Genomic DNA, 18,284 nt, shown 5'->3' with positions numbered 1-18,284 from the left:
TCAGGTCTGCATTGGCTCTTCAAGTGAGCAGCATTATCTAACTTCTCCGCCATATCCCCACACATTGGGTGATCATTTCGATTAAAAACAATTTCCTTCTGATTGGTTCAATTGAACCAATCTCCACAACATATCCTAACTACACACTGTGTGAAAACACTTACCTTCACATTACATTTAAAAAATTACTCAAAGTGTAAGCCCTCTTATTCCTTTTATGAGGAACAGTTACAGTCTCACAGAAGTCCCCATGTGATTGCAGTAAAACATCTTTACTCTTGGATGAATGGGAAAGAATGGGAAAATCAACATCATGGAGGGGGTGGGACTGAAAATTTGTAATTTCCTCTCAAAGAACTCCAAATAGCTGGAAGATGATTGGTTTAAGTTTTGGTTGATAGGCCACATGCCCAGCCTGTGATGGTCAATGTTGACAGGACTAGGGGAAATTGATATCATGTCTCAGTGTGTCAGGCAGGTGTTGGAATTCTTAGGAAAACCAAATCGAAAGAGGGTAGGAGGTATAGATTGGGAGAAGGGGAGAAATTGATAGCAGGACTCTATCCTGCAAAGTTAAGTTGATTATTAAATTAACTTGCATAGTGTAAGCATTTAAAGGCATTAGAATGCTTGAGAACTCTAGTGTACAGAGTTGTAAAATAGGAAAAAATAAATCTTCAATATTTGTTGTACAAGGCAGTTACTACCTGAAAGAGTTAGCTGCCATCAGGAGTTAAATTTCGCCCATCAATATAGAAAAGGTCTACTGCTGGGAGGAGCTAAACAGTATTCTAGTTTGGCCCAATTCAGTGTTAAGTCTATGGGCTCAGTCTAAGTTCTTAGCACGAAAGGGACCCCCTCCATGATGTTGATTTTCCCATTCTTTCCCATTCATCCAAGAGTAAAGATGTTTTACTGCAATCACACGGGGGCTTCTGTGAGACTGTAACTGTTCCTCATATGGGCGAAAGCAGGAAGAAAGTACTGAGTCGTGTATCAACGATGATCGTATTGAATGGCAATCTACTCCAGTGCCTATTGTGTTTCTGACCAACAGTCAATGTGTATTCACACTTCAGTCTAACCTGAGGTCTTAATAAGGAACTCTGATGTAATATAACTGGCTAGTAAATATGATGTAATAAACCTTGTCCATTTATCAGGACTGAGCCTGAGTTCTACTGTAAATTTCTTTTGGACATCATATTACCAGTCGTTGTTAGTAACAGACTAATACAAATTAAAATAAAAAATACTACAGTGAGTATACCTAAGGTATCTCAGATGCTTTTGATTAACATGACCCTAACAGATATCATACTGGGGAGAGCCAGTTTCCAAAAATACACCATGGTGATAGCAGTATGGCTTTCATCACATGTATCATGGAGGGACATCACTGGCTTGTATAATATGCTAGATGTAATCTTTTGAAGAAATTTTCAGCTCTATGAAAACAACGACTATTCAAGAACAAAATGAAGGAAGATCAGGATTCCAAGCAGAAAACTGTGCATCATTAAATATTCAGCAGCATTGAAGGGCACAGAGCCAGTCAGTTTCTGTGAATGCAGCAGCCAGTAGTTAAAAACAAATTGCTTAGGAAATTTCAATATTAAACTTCCTTATAGAAGCATGAAGAAGCCAGGAATTGTTAGGACTACTGGATAAGCTTGTGTAGACCCTGGAGAGTCTTAGCAAAGCTACAAAGGAGAAAATCATGAATCATAAATCTGGAACAAAGTAGCCAATATTGAAGTAAATAAAATTCATCAACGGAAATGTAAACATTCTTAAATATAAGTACTTTTCCTTAAACGCAAAAATACAAAAGAGGCTGAAAACTAAAGAAAGTTTAACTCACTATATTTAATAAACAAGCATTACACTTTATCAAAATTGTTGGGAAAAGTTCATGAATACAAAAATGTGTAGTAAACATTCATTCATGAGGAACATTATTAAAATCATGGGAAAATTTGACTGATTAGAATGAGAAAAACAAAAAAGCATAAGAAACTCTTATTAAAAGAATCATTTTTGAATCAAAAAACATTTTTGTTCTACAAGGGAGAACAGTCTTAAAACCAGCACAATGCTATTTTGTTAGGTTTTGAAATGGACGATTCTCATAGAAAAGCATCAGGAGAAAACAAAAGGTATCAATATTGTTAAAATCAGTGCAAAACCACTAAGGAAAAGGGCAAATAGCATAATTTTACAGACTTTTACTCCATCTTGGAAAAATACAGTATTTATTGTTTGTAAAGTATTTAAATTATCTTTAATACTTGATGGTTTTCCAGGAGAAATTAGAGATTCTTTACAGACCTTTTTAAAACCTTTCCAACTTTAATTAACAGAAGTTACAGCTAATCTCTGATAGGAAAAAAACAAAGATAGAAGTTTAAAAAAAAAATCACCATTCAAACAATAAAGTTTCTTAGCAGCTAACCTTTATTAGCAATGCATCTTCATTATCCAGTAATGTAAAAGATTACAACGTTTTAAAAAGACCTGAAAAGATACTCAATACAAGAATTACAATATTAAAATACTGAATAGTAAATCCAGCTATGTCTATAAAATAATTCCTAAAGCAGCTTTCAAGTCAAACATTTAAATAAGAGAAATAAGTGATTCAAGATAATGAAAACGGAAAAAGCTGTTGTACCTTCAAGCAGGTGATTACACATTCTTAGACAGGGAACTATAAAAATGACATTTCATGAGATAGAATTACTTCAGGACCAGAAAAGAAGAGCCAGTGAGCTCATTTCTTAAAGGAGATTTTTTTTGTAGGTCAATAGAAGATTAGTTTTTAAAATTGAGAGATTATGGAGAGGCACAAAAAAACTAATTTGAGACAGAATTTTATATGAATTACTGGTTTATTTCTTTCAGAGATGTTACAAACAAAATAGGATCTCATGATGGAAAGAGCTGTCCATATTGAAGTAACCCAACAGAAGCCAGTATTCTGTCACCAAGTTGCCCTTTATTTATAAGTAATCAGTCCTTGACTATAGTCTGGTGTCTGCATGAGACAGTGTTAGCAGTATCCCTAATACTCAACCCTTTTATAGCAGTCAGGGCTCTCTGATTGGGGCTGTTAACCTGGCCCAATCAGGGAATTCATTCTATGCTGTCCAGCTGGCTGATTTAATTACAATAACTATACATTTGGTGGTGAAAGCAGAAATCTAAAACCACTGGAGAATGATGGGAACAGAAAGTCAACCTAGGTCAAGAAGGTTCAGACTTTTGAAGTTATCAATAGCACCAAAGTTTCACACAATATAAACCTATGTAAATCTTCAAATTCTCTGAAGTTTCTCTTCTGGATATGGCATGAAAAAATACAACAAACAGAAACAATTCCAGCTTTATGCTACGACAAACTTGTAAGGAAATGGGTCATTTCCAGATAATGTGCAAAACATCAAAGACTACTTTAAACCACAGAAGAAATAAATGTATACTTGCACAAAAGATTAACACCTTTTTAAGAACATGTTTGGAAGAAAGGCAGGACTACAAATAAAACGTCAATGAAATGCATAAGCTTATACGACAGCATACCATCTCAGATGATCAAATTAAACCTTCCTAAGGGTATCATCGGAATCAATAGGTTCATGGTCACCTATTACGTTCAAATTTGACGCTGAGACAAGTGTTATCGAGTCATACAGCATGGAAATACACCCTTCAGTCCAACCAGTCCATGCCGACCATAATCCCAAACTGAAATAGTCCCACCTGCTTGCACTTGATCCATATTCCTATAAGTTCAATATATCTTATCAGTTGCATGAACCCTTTGCTACAAATTCTGTGTCTGATGATCCTGCCCCACTTGCTACTTGAAAGAGCAGAGCTCCAAAAGCTAGTACTTCCAAATAAACCTGTTGGACTATCACCTGGTATTGTGTGATTTTAACCATATCCCCCTAAACATTTGTTATTCATATGTCTTTTAAACATTGTAACTGTTTCCTCTGGAAGGTCATTCCAACACAAACCACTCTGTATAAACAAGTTGCCCCTCAGTTCCTATATGATCTAGAAAAAAAGTTAATTGAAGAGAATGACACTACAACCATCTAACACAGTATTAGACAGCAAAGGCAGAACACGACTTAAAATCAAAATAATGCTGAAAGTAGTCTTAAAATAGAGACTATGATGACATTCTCCATGTGTATCCATCATTTATGCTGAGCAAAGCAGCAATTTATGACTGATAACATTTATGAAGCAAATAGTTCCAAATGTTACAATATGGCAACATTTGATTCTGCCCAAAAGGGGAAGGGCTTTTGGGAAGGTCTTCTGTAGGTCACTGTAGAACCAATTGAGTGTCAATGAAAAGTAATTCAAAATGTTATTAAAAAACAGCGAGAATGCGAGACAGAAACAGGGACGAGATTCCATATTAGCATGGTTTTGTTTGAGTGGTACTGTTGGATACAGATAAACTACACAGGTAATGTAAGGAGAGTCAGTCAGAAGTCAAGAACAAGTCTCAGTGTGGCAGAACTCAAACAAGTTACAGGATTTGGTAGGCAGGTGGTGTTGCAGTCGGGGTTGAGGAAGTAATGAGAGCTGTGAGGTTATTGAAAAGTAAGCCTTTGTGCAATAGTGGGTTCATTAGAGCTTAGAGTGGGTGTTGAAAAACCCTAAAGCAGTGCTCACTGGATGCAACTGCGTAAGGTTTAAGGGCAGAAAAATCCACGAGTTGTACTGGATTGGTGAAGCTCACTATTTGTAAAAAGCTGATGTGCCTGTGAGGGAGTAAGTTTCCAGATCACAGGGCAACATAGATCTAGGAAAGGAAGGCAAGTAACCAGAGGAGGCACAATCAATCATTCAGGCAGTCCGTAACAGAGTGGTTCTTGAGAGAAAGTTTCAAGGTCAGATCAGCAAAAGAGAACTGTGTTCACTTGTGAAGTTTAATGAGATTCACTAAACAACATTAACATTTGACATAAACTGTTGAGAGAATTCTGTCTTGCATCTACTTGTTATTTAATGTACGCTGTAGGGTATTCAATCACAGTTTAGTTTATTACCCATGGTTATCAAATATTATTCCTGTATGTAATGGATTTTATTACTATTCTAACATTGCATAGCAAAGTTATTGGTGTTAGTTTGAAACTTGTGTCTTTATTCTCTTGCAACTTCTGAACCTCACACTTCATCTAGTTTAAAAAAAAGATACTGTACCTAGCCAGAACATAAACTAAACTTGTCTGTTATGTCTGGATCATAGGGCCATTGTCATGTGAAACATCAAAAGCAAACACTTCTAATTTCTGAGCAGAAAATGCTTTCTTCTTAAACTACTGCAGCATGTTGAAGAACGTTAACCATTTCATCTGCCAAGTATCTAACTCTACTTAACAATAAGTATCAGAAGAATGAATGCTGCATCAAAGGAGGAAATATATGCCATTCAATATTAATTAAGCTAAAGTACAACTCTTCAAGATGGAGATCAGAATATTACACTGATGTTTCATGTCGGGAGAAGTTACTCAACCGTCTTCCAACCAGAAACAAAACTTGTAAAACTGATCATCAGATGTCCTACCACCACAGCCACAGGGAGCAGACCATAAGCAGGCTTTTAATACAGTGCATTCAGTTGTTCAGCAGTTGCAGTACCAAAACAGTCATTCTTATGGTTTATAATTGAACCAGTAAAAATGATAATATCCAAAGGCACATGAGAATGAAAGGATCACGGGTAACTCTTTCTCTTTACTACCTGAAAACAATTACTTTTCTTCTCAGAAACATGACAAATTCTTGAAGGTGATTTGAGAAAACTAAAAGATCCTCAAAGGAAAAGAACCACATTCTAAAGCAACATCAAAATGTTAGAAACCTTCCCTGCAAAAGGAAATCACGAATCCAAAAGTTCCAGTGTGACAGTGAACCGTACCAGAATTTTGCCTCCTCAAGCAACAGACTTTCAACACAAGTCATCAGCCATTCATAAACTGAGAGACCTGGGGGGTCACGGCTTGGTGATAATGTACTTTACTATTTTTGATAAAATGGTGAAAGAATCCAATATCAAAGAATGGCTTGAGGAGAATTGTCATATAAAGCAGTTTGTACTTGAAAGGGTTCACTGACATCATAAGTTCTGCCCAGAATATATCTTAAGAGACTAAAAACTAAAGTACTGCGGATGCTGGAAATCAGAAACAAAATCAGGAACTGCTGGAAAAAATCAGCAGGTCTGGCAGTATCTGTGGAGAGAAAGCACTCTCAGGTCCAATGACACAAAGTTCTGAAGAAGGGTCACTAGACCTGAAAGATTAACTCTGTGTTTTCTCTCCACAGATGCTGCCAGACCCACTGTGTTTCTCCAGCAGTTTCAGATTTTGTTTCATAATATAACAGGCTGTTGCTGTTGGAGTGAATTAGTGTTCTGTTTCAGTTCAATTTCAATGTTACATCAATGTAGCTAACAGTGATGTCCATTTACTGTTAAGTCTAGCCTGAGGGCTTACAAAGGGACTCTCATGTAACTTGGTATTTAATAGCTCATTACATTACATAGACTAGGTTTATGACTTTGACATATAGAGTCCAAGCTGAACACTTGTACACGAGCATCCTTCCCCACTCAGGCATCAGTTAATTTACTCTAATACGAACAAGAAGGATTGGTGGCAATGAATCTATCCAAGACATCTTAGATGGTTTTAGTGGACATGACTAGAACACCGTGGGCGGCACGGTGGCACAGTGGTTAGCACTGCTGCCTCACAGTGCCAGAGACGTGGGTTCAATTCCCCCCTCAGGAGACTGACTGTGTGGGTTTCCTCCGGGTGCTTCAGTTTCCTCCCACAGTCCAAAGATGTGCGGGCCAGGTGAACTGGCCATGCTAAATTGCCCGCAGTGTTAGGTAAGGGGCAAATATAAGGGTATGGGTGGGTTGTGGGTCGGTGTGGACTTGTTGGGCCGAAGAGCCTGTTTCTGCACTGTAAGTAATGTAATCTAACATATATCACAGTGCCAGAGCTTGGATCCAAATAAATATCAGTGTTAACATGGGGGAAGATAAGCCGCCTGCTTCTGGATTCTTTGCATGACAAGCCATCTGCTATAACTTGGGGGAAAATAAAAGTGATCTGGTCTTTCAGTTGAGATTCCATTGTTATAGTTTGTTTTGACTGAGGTGCAAAAGTTCCTGAAACATCATCACCAGCTGAACTCAGTTTGGCAGTTTCAAGAGACTGTATTAAAAAGGGCATTCAGAGAAATGAGCAAATGTGTGGAGTGCATTCAGAATGAGGACAAGGAAGGTGGAGGCAGTGGCATAGTTACTGGACTAGTAAACCCTCAAACCCAGGCACATCATCTATGAACACAGGTTCAAATCCCACCATAACAGATGATGAAATTTGAATTCAATAAAAAAAAACTAGAAAAGAAGGCTGGCCCAATGATGAAACCATTGCTGATTGTCCCAAACATCCTAAGAATGACATATCTCAATCAATACATGAAACAACATGAGTGAACTAGATGGGTGTTTGGGGCAATTATATTAATGACTCACTTTTTGGAGCTCTGTCATCTTTGAATTTATATCCCAGTTTCTGGCATGGTAGGATTCAAATCTGTACACCCAGAGAATTACCCTGATTCTCTGGATTATTTGTCCAGTGATACTATCGCTACACCACCAGCTACTTCTGTCTCAGTTATCTTCACTAATGTTCTGTGGCCTCCTCCACTTACAATTGCCTCTTCATAGAAGGTGATTAGTATGCAGATACGCTGCTGTTGCTTCCAGTCATGCTTTTAATTGCCAGCTTATCTCATAAGAGCAAAAAAACTTTGAAAACATTTCCGCACTGATGCATTTCAGGGGAGACCTTTGCCAACGCTGTGCTTAACCTGCGGATTTCAGATTTTGGATTTCAGCCCACTTGGCACAGGATGCTTGATTTGGCGAAGAAAAGTAATTTTCACTTTGACGCATCAGCATGTGCATGAGCTAATCTCAATACATATTAAAAATCTGATCCTGTTGATTGCACACTGGGCACAAATTAATCCTCTGCAGTTCTTTAGATCGTTTATGGTTAATTGACTCTTTTTTTTAAAACAACACAGGCAAATTATTTTGCCCCTCATGTCCTTCAAACTCCAGCAGTGTAATCCTAAACTTCTGCCTGAACTTTGGTCCTCAACTAGCATATAGGGCATTTCTACTTCCACTCTTTCACAGAGCAAGTCAATTTGGCCTTTGTGTTTACACCTGCTTTCCAAATGAGCAACTCACTTAGTGCAATTCTCTCACCTTCTTCCTGTAACCTTGCATATTTTTCCTTACCAATTAATAGTGTAATTCTGTTCTGAATGTTTGAATAAATCTACCTGCCCAGACTCTGCAGTGAGTCCCTGGTATTATTCTGATGCTTTTGCTCCTTTCAATTATTTTAAATCTGCATCCTGCCATTCGGTATCAATACAACAGTGGTAATTGGAAGGGGATGTTAGTGGATTGGGTGCCAATCAAATCAGCTGTTTTGTCCTGGATGGGGTCAAGCTTCCTGTGTCATTGGGGAGTATTACATCACACTCCTGACTTGTGCCTTGTAGATGGTAGACAGGTTTTGGGGAGGGGAGTTATTTGCCGCATTATTCCTAGCCTCTGACCTGCTCTGTACCCACTGTGCTTATATGGAGAGTCATGTTAGTTCCTAGTCAATGGGAACCTCAAGGATGCTGATAGTGGGGGATTCAGAGATGGTAACACCATTGACTGTGAAGGGATGGTGGTTAGATTGTCAGTTATCGGTTATGGTCATTGCCTGGCATTTGTGTGACAAGAATGTTAATTGCCATTGTCAGCTCCAACCTGGATATTGCCCAGGTCTTGCTACATTTGAACATGGTTCAGTATCTGAGGAGTCACAAATGGTACAGAGCATTATGCAATCATCAGTGAACATCGCTGCTTCCAACCTTATGATGGAGGGAAGATTATTGAAGAAGCAGCTGAAGGAGTTTGGGCCTAGAACACTACCGAGTAGTGTCCTCACTTCTGGAATTCAGTTCCTTTGTCAAATGTTTGGACAAAGGTTGTAATGAGATAGAGATGCTGAATGAATCTGGCAGAAGCCAAACTGAGTATCGCTGAGCAAGTTATTGCTGAGCAGGTGCTGCTTGACAGCACTGTTGATGACACCTTCCATCACTTTCTGATGATCGAGAGCAGACTGTTGGGCAGTAATTAACCTGGTTGGATTTGTCCTGTGTTTTTATGTACTGGACATACCTGGGCAGTTTGCCCCACGTTGCTCAGGAGATGCCAGTGTTGTAACTGTACTGGAACTGCTTGGCTAGGGGAGTAGCAACTTCTGGAGCACAAGTCCTCAGTAATATTGCTGAAGTGTTGTCAGATCCCATAGCCTTTGTATTATCCAAGTGTCTCCAACTTACTCGAAATTGGCTGAAGACTGGTATCGATAATGCTGGGGACCACTGGAGGAGGAGGAGGGATAGATCATGCACTCTGCACTTCTGGCTGAAGATTAATGTGAATGTTTCAGCCTTTTCTTTTGCACTATGTCCTGGACTCTTCCATCATTGAGGATGGGGATATTTGTGGAGCCGCTTCCTTCTGTGAGTTGTTTAATTATCTACCAGCATTCATGTCTGGATATGGCAGGACTGCAGAACTTCGATCTGATCCATTCCCTGTGGGATCGCTTAGCTCTGTCTATCGCTTGTTGCTTATGTTGTTTGGCATGCAACTAGTCCTGTTTGGTAGCTTCACCAGGTTGGCACCTCATTTGTAGGCATGCCTGGTGGTAGTGCCGCACAATACATTGGAGGCTATTCTCAATGTGAAGGTAGGATATTTGGTTGAAAGCAGCCTTGATGTCAAGGGCTGTGACTCTCAACTCCCCTCTGGAATGCAGCTCTTTTGTCCATGTTTGAACCAAGGCTGTAATGAGATCAGGAGCCGAGTACCTCTTGTGGAACACAAGTATCAGAGATCAGTTTTGTGCTGTGTAAGTGCTGCTTGATAGCATGGTTGAGACCACTTTCCCTCACTTTACTAATCAGCGAGAGGATTTGGCAAAAGAACACAAAACAAAGCAATCTGTTATAGCCCTGAATTATAATCGCAAAATCTCAGATGTAACTGACGGGATAACTTATGATTCACCTGAGAGGAATCATCCAAATTCGTCACCTCCTCAATCCAAACCTTCAAGCTGGGATCTAGCTTGCTCTGTTGCCATTAAAGATATCACTATAATCAATGTCCTCACAAATCATTTCAAGATACTACTAGTGAGCTTCATAACATTAAATCAGCTGTCTATTTACAGATGCATTAAAATCGACCACTCCTGCATTCTTTGCCAGAAGCAACCCATTTGTCATTTCCCATTTGAAAAGAAGGATCCAATGCTTCTACAAAGTGACTGGGCTTCCAAACGTGGAGGATATAAAAACAACATTGGAGCAAATTTGGATCAATGGATGTTTTTCATTTGATCAATTTGCAGGTGATTCAAGATCACCATAACCAAGTAACACACGGGACAATGCTTCAACTTTTCAATAGTTAACAGAGATGTAGCTCTTTGGACAGCAGAACTCAGCCTGTTGAAGAGGAAAATCTACAAAGCCAGAGGTATCACCCTGCTTGCAGAGATGAGAGAAGAGAAAAATGGTCTTGCTGTGACTAATGCACAAAATCAATGCCAAAGACTAATTGAGCAATTTTTTAAAAATCATAACCAGTTCAAATTAAACTAATGGATCCTGAGGTAGGCTTGTTTAATTTTTTTGATTCATTTAGAGTGGTAATTACATATTGAAAACAACATTATTGAAATCATGTACCAGCAATCCAGCAGTATTTGAATACTCCGAAGACCCATGCCCACATCAGGTGTAACTCAATTTAAGTACTAAGCATTAAACAAAGAACTGTGGGTGCTAGAAATCTGAAATAAAAACAAATTGCTAGAGAAACTCAGCAGACAGGACAGAACGGGACTCAAAACATGAGTTGTGCTTTCTCCCCACAGAAGCTGCCAGACCTGCCGAGTTTCTCCAGCAATTTAAGTATGGAGTATTTTGACTGTGCTGCAGCCACTATGCAGCAGAGGTTGTTGATTTATAATTCCAGGATTTGACTTAATGTTTTCGAAGAGTATGGAAATAAACTGAGATGCATTCAATAATCAGGAAACTAAAAAAAGCATGAAGTCTCACAATATTACCATTATTTGTAAATCTTGGTTTTAAAATTGGCAAAACTACATCTAGCTTTAAGTTTAATTTGTTTTTCTATAGAGTGTGTTAAGGAGAAGGGTTTGGTTAGCTCAGTCGGCTGGTTTGCAATGCAGAGTGATACCAACAACATTGGTTGAAATCCTATTCTATTTAAAAAGTTACCATGGAAGGGCTCACTTTCTTAACCTCTGCCTTTGCCTGAGGTTTGGCGACTCTCTGGTTAATACAGCATCAGCCCTCCCTCTGAGAGGGCAACCCAATAGCCTGGTAGGACTATGACAAGTTTACCTTTGAGGAAGGGGTGACGTGGCTTTAGTTTCACTTTAGATTTGTTCTGCGAGTTGTACCAGGGTGTCCCGGTATGTTGATACATATATTTTTAACGATGTATAATTTAGTGATGTATTAGTAAAAAGAGTTGAAGAGAATACAAACAGGCCAGGCAGTCTGTGTAGATTCAGTCAATGCAAGACAGTGCTGCTACTTTAGTCTTCAAAATGTCAGGGCTGGAGAAAAAAAGACCCAAGTGGCTTAGAAGAAAACCCTAAAGGCAGAAAACTGCGATGTTTTCCAGATCATCAGCTCCCATGTGTTTGCTCTGAAAGTGCTTAGAATTCAGTAAGAAAGCTCTACAAACCAATTACAGCCATGTCAACTGAAGGAGGAACTTCAACGTGGAGACAGGTTAATCATTAATTGAGATTTGAGTATTCCTAAGGTTGTTGAGGAGAGTTGAATTTTTATTTGTACTAGAAACATCAAAAATAGGAGGAGAAGATAATTTGACCCTTCAAACCTTCTCCATCATTCAATTTGCCTGATCATCCAACTCATTACCTTGTTTCTGCTTTCTCCCCATAACCTGGTTCTTTCAGCCATCAAAACTATACTCAACTCCTCCTTGAAAACATTTGTCTCAGTTGCTTTCTGTGGCAGAGAATTCCACAGGCACACCACCGTTATGGACCAGACCAAACCTCCTCAAAATATTTTAAGAAGATAGCCTAGACCCCAACTTTTTCTTATTTTAAAAGCAGATGTGAAGTGGATGTTCCAGATGAGATGCAACTGGTCAAACCACTCGGCTTTAAGCAAAGCACAACTTAAAGATCACGGTTAAAACAAAAATAAAAGGTGGCAGAATTTATAAATTAACTACTGGAAAACCTTAACTGAATATGGATATAATAACTTAACTGATTAACTGTTCCAATATAGTAACATCTGATAAACACACTCCTTACCAAAAAGGTAAATTGAAACACAGACTCTTACAGGCAGGAGGGAATAACAACTGAAGAGATTTACTAGAAAGTCAGTTAGGAATCATTTATTGAAGCTTGCAACCAATCTAGATTCAAACATATTGTGACTGCTACAGCTAAAAAAACCCTAGAAAACCAGAACTGGGTAAACTATGTCATCTCCTTCCATTGTTAAACCTATACACTTCAGCACAACTGCCTTTACAACCTCTTCAAAACAAAACACCAAGGACAAAATGATTTTTTTAAAGTGACAACCTTGTCACACCACTCTATGTGTGACAAAATTCTTCCTTATCTCAATCCTAAATGGCCTCAACTGTGTCCTTGGTTCTGGAGTTCCCAGTTATTAGGAACATTGTGTTTATGCAATTTCATCCGGTTAGAATTTTATACGTTTCTATGAGATCCTTCCTTCTCCCTCATTCTTCTAACCTCCACTGAGTACAGTCCTAACTGATCCAGTCTCTGTTCAAAGGTGAGTCCTGCCTTACCAGGAATCAGTCTGATAAACCTTTGCTGCACTCCCTCCATAGACCAAACATCCTTCCTCCAATAAAAGGTGACCAAAACTGCACATAATACTCCAGGTGTAACCTCAGCCAGACCCTGTACAACTGCAGCAAGTCATCCCTGCTCCTGTACATAAATCGTTTCACTAATGAGGGTCAACATACTATTTGCATCATTGATTGGCTTACTTTCAAAACTGGTGTGCATGGACACTTGGGTTTAATTGCATCTCCTCCTTTCCCAATCTATCACTATTCAGATAATAATCTACCTACCTGTTTTTGCTTACATTTATCTATATCATACTTCACCTGCACCACAAATGGAGCAGTTAGAGTTCAGCTAAGCTGTGCATTTCTATAAGAGCCATGATTAGAATCTCCTACCTGAAAAAGTGCGGAACTCTTTTTTAACAGAAAAATCTAATGGAACAAACTGGTAATCTGACTGTGATTGTCACTCCTTGGAAAAATCAATCCATCTATATAAAGAAATATACCTGTAGTGTGAAGAAACTACACCTATCTCATTGTTTTTTTTAATGAATTGGGAGAAGTGAGGACTGCAGATGCTAGAGATCAGAACTGAAGACTGTGTTGCTGGAAAAGCGCAGTAGGTCAGGCAGCATCCAAGGAGCAGGAGAGTCGACGTTTCGGGCATGAGCCCTTCTTCAGGAATTTAGACTAATGAATTAGTCTAATATTTACTCAATGATTACTTCTGTTGCTGATAGTAGAATAGAATTAGCAATGAAAATCTAGAAAATACAAATAACACTATGAATCTCAGAAGTAACATAAAAACAAATTGAAATGGCTAGTGACTCCATATCTAGTCATGGAGTTTGTTGGAGAATGTTGGAACAGGATGTAGCATACAATTTATATACAAACAAACATCCACAGGCTAGCGTGAATCTCAAACACCTAGACATCAATTGTTTATTAATCTTTAAATCCTGATTTCAACTCAAGGTATTAGGTATTGCCTAAAGTGGACAGACAATGACTTTATCTTAGAGTGTGGGGCCTGAGTCTTATCATTCCAGTCCAGTACTGACTTCACCTAAATTAGAGGAAAGACATTGCTGTCAGTGGGTAGAATGCAAATCAGTGGGAATTTTGAACAAGTGCTGAAGACTCTAATGATTCTGCAATGTTTGATAAGGAATAAAGGAGGCATGCAGTCAGGAAAAGTCTGGGACTGGGAAGAGTCGAGCTCTCTGTAGGCCAAGACAACCTACCAGTCAACAGTTGCCAGTTTAGTGAGCAGACTCAAATTGCTCAGGTCTTAACTGGGTCTGTACACATCCCTAATGCAATCAACAAGCATATACAACCACATCAATTTGGCTATTCATCCCATAGCATAAGATCTAGGAACAAGGGTAGACAATTCAGCCCCTTGAGTCTACTCCACCATTCAGTAGTCATGGCTGATCTCAATATAACCTCAGCCCCATTTTCCAGCACGCTCCCCATTAATCTGCAAAATCCTGCTGAATGGAAACATGGGGTGGGGGTCTGTTTGGTGGTGGTGTTATGTTTAAAAACTTCCCACTACCCTTAAGAATTTACAGATGTGATGCTCCTTTAGCTCTGAAGACAGTGAGTATGAACCAACCAAGCTTCACGATGAAAGCTTGATGGCCTGAAATGTGGTTGACAAGATTGGGATCCCAGTTGATGGTAGTACTGGACCAGTCAGACTCCAAAGTAAAACCTAGCTCAATAGATCATAAAGTTTTAAAACAAAACCTATTTGATCACCTAAGTGCAACATTTAAAAGGCATTTGGATATGTATATGAATAGAAAGGGCTTGGAGGGATATGGGCCGGGTGCTGGCAGGTGGGACTAGACTGGGTTGGGATATCTGGTTGACCTGGATGGGTTGGACCGAAGGGTCTGTTTCAATGCTGTACATCTCTATGACTCTATTTGAACATACTTAATGTAAGATTGCCAGTGTGCATTTAGCCAAATACAAATGTGTTTATGCGAGGAGAGAAAAGGTGGATGAAAGTTTGATAATGTCGTCATAAACAGGAAAAAAAAACCCTCCACGTTTAGAGTCTCCATTCAGATACCATTCCCATCTTCATTCTTTAAATTTATTACTCAACTGATAAAGTTTCCAGTATTTTCTTTTGATGAATTTTTGCACATTTACCAATTTAATTTCATCAATACTGAGTGAGATACTCAGTCACAAGATAACTTTTTCCCTCACTGAATTTGATAAAAGTTCTGGGGTATTTTCCAGCTGTGCAACGTGACTACTAAGGACAGCTCAAGTCCTCAGATCATGACCTGTTTGTAGCCCCTCTCTATTCACTTCTCTCTGGATTCTAAACGCTCCAATAAACGAACACGTAAGCTAAAAGGACAAAATAATCGCTGAAGTTATAGGGTTTCTTGGAAAAAATAACTGCTAAAATTCATGAATTTCAGAAACTGAAAAAAAAGTAAAGTAATCTTCATCGAACTGAAAAGAAGAAAGCACATTCACTTCTACTTTAGAGTCCCAGTCCCCCAAAACAATAATAATTGTAAACTTAAAATCACTGTAGATGGTACTTGACCTCAGCAGAACATCGTTTTCTGTCTTTATTCCTATGGTCAGGTATAATTATAATTACCTTGAGGAGTTGAAAAGGAGAAAGTATAATCCCTTGTCTCCATCCACAGACTGACATCAGTAGACTGAGATGAGTCAAATGTAACAAGAAAATGAAGCCCTTTCGGATCATTACATGATATAACACAAATCAGCCAGCACCATGAATAACAGAGGAATCATGTCAGGAGGTAGACAGAGTAATTACCAGTAGAACAGAAGAGATTTGTGCATGGTTCAAGCGATCAGCATGAGAGATAGTGATGGCATGGTAGTGACACTGGATGAACGATCCAGAGGCTCAGGCTAGTGTACTAGGTTCAAATCCCATCATGAGAAATGGTAGAATTTGAAGTTGTGTGAATCTGGAATTCTCAGCTAGCCTCATGGCTTGCCCAAACCTGACCCTGTTGATGGTCAGCAACATTTATCTGGGGGTCTTAATGGCTCTTAAAAAGAAATTCTGTCATCCTTACCCTGCCTAGCCTACAGGAGTGTCTATAGACCCTTATACGATGATTGAATCTTGCCTGCCCTTCTGAAGTGACCCAAACACATTGCTCAATTCCAAGACAATTCAAAGTGTAATAAATGCTAAGCCAGCCACAGATGTCCACAATCCATTGGTGAAAGATTAAAAGAAAAATTAAATCCAATAAATAACCAGAAAATGAACAGTTCCATGCATGCTAGCACACAAACAAATTAACAACTGTCCTTCATGTTGATTTAGGAACTGTGACCAACTGGCATTATGTCCAACCTGACTCTGCACAATAATAAACTATAGTACTTTGACTGCCCATTGCGAAACATGCACTATTATTGTTCAAAAGACCATCTCCTTAAGTATCATGGTTACATATTCTGGTTAAGAGGGAAATTAGGAGGGCAAAAAGGTGACATGAGATAGCTTTTGCAAATAGGGTTAAGGAGAATCCAAAGATATTTTATAAATACATTAAGGACAAAGGGATAACTAGGGAGAGAATAGGACCCAAAGATTAGCAAGGTAGCCCATGTTTGGAACCACAGGAGATGGGGAGATACTAAATGAACATTTTGCATCAGTGTTTACTGTGGAGAAAGACATGGAAGATATAGAATGTGCGGAAATGGATGGTGACATCTTGAAAAATGTCCAAATAACGGAGGAGGAGAAGTTGGATGTCTTAAAATGCATAAAGGTGGATAAATTCCAAGGACCTGATCAAGTGTACCCTTGAAGCTAAGGAAGTGATTGTTGAGCCCCTTGCTGAGATATTTGTATCATTGATTGTCACAGGTAAGGTGCTGGAAGACTAGATGTTGGCTAACATGGTGCCACTACTTTAGAAAAAAAAGTGGTAAGGAAAAGCCAGGGAACTATAGATTGGTGAGCCTGACATCAGTGGTGGGCAAGTTGTTGGAGCGAATCCTGAGGGACAGGATTTACATGCATTTGGAAAGGCAAGGACTGATTAGAGATAGTCAGCATGGCTTTGTGCATGGAAACCATGTCTCTTTAACTTGACAGTTTTTTGAAGAAATAACAAAGAGGATGGATGAGGGCAGAGCGGTGGGCATTATCTATATGGACTTCAGTAAGTTCAACAATTTCCTCATTGTAGACTGGTTAGCAAGATTAGATCTCACGGAATACAGGGAGAACTAGCCATTTGGATACAGAACTGGCTGAAAGGTAGAAGACAGAGCATGGTGGAGGGGGGTTGTTTTTCCAGACAGGACGCCTGTGACCAGTGGTGTGCCACAAGGATCGGTTTTGAGTCCACTAACTTTTGTCATTTATATTAATGATTTTGATGTGAGCATGAGAGGTACAGTTAGTAAGTTTGCAGATGACACCAAAATTGGAGGTGTAGTGGACAGCGAAGAGGGTTACCTCAGATTACAACAGGATCTTGATCAGACGGACCAATAGGCCAAGGAGTGACAGATGGAGCATAATTTAGATAAATGTGATGTACTACATTTTGGAAAGGCAAATTAGGGCATGATTTATATACTTAAATGGTAAAGGTCCTGGGGAGTGTTATTGAACAAGGAGATCTTGAAAGTGGATTCACAGGTAGATAGGATAGTGAAGGTGGTGTTTAGTATGTTTTCCTTTCTTGGTCAAAACACTGAGTAAAGGAGTTGGGAAGTCATGTTGTGAATGTGCAGGACATTGGTTAAGCTACTTTTGGAATATTGCGTGCAATTCTGGTCTCCCTGCTTTAGGAAGGATGTCGTGAAACTTGAAAGGGTTCAGACAAGATTTACAAGGATGTTGCCAGGGTTGGAGGCTTTGAGCTGTAGGGAGAGGTTGAATAGGCTGGGACTGTTTTCCCTGGAACATCAGAGGCTGAGGGGTGACCTTGTGAACATTTATAATGAGGAACATGGATAGGATAAATAGCCAAGGTCATTTCCCTGGGGTGAGGGAGTTCAGAACTATAAGGGTATAGGTTTAGGATGAGAGGGAAAAGATTTAAAAGGGACCTAAGGGACAACATTTTCACACAGAGATTGGTGTTTATATGGGATGAGCTGCCAGAGGAAGTGGTGGAGGCTGGTACAATTACAGCATTTAAAAAGGTATCTGGATAGGTATATG

Source organism: Hemiscyllium ocellatum, chromosome 1 (assembly GCF_020745735.1).
Source record: "Hemiscyllium ocellatum isolate sHemOce1 chromosome 1, sHemOce1.pat.X.cur, whole genome shotgun sequence".
In the NCBI taxonomy this organism is placed as follows: Eukaryota; Metazoa; Chordata; class Chondrichthyes; order Orectolobiformes; family Hemiscylliidae; genus Hemiscyllium; species Hemiscyllium ocellatum.
Note: the sequence above shows the minus strand (reverse complement) of the source record.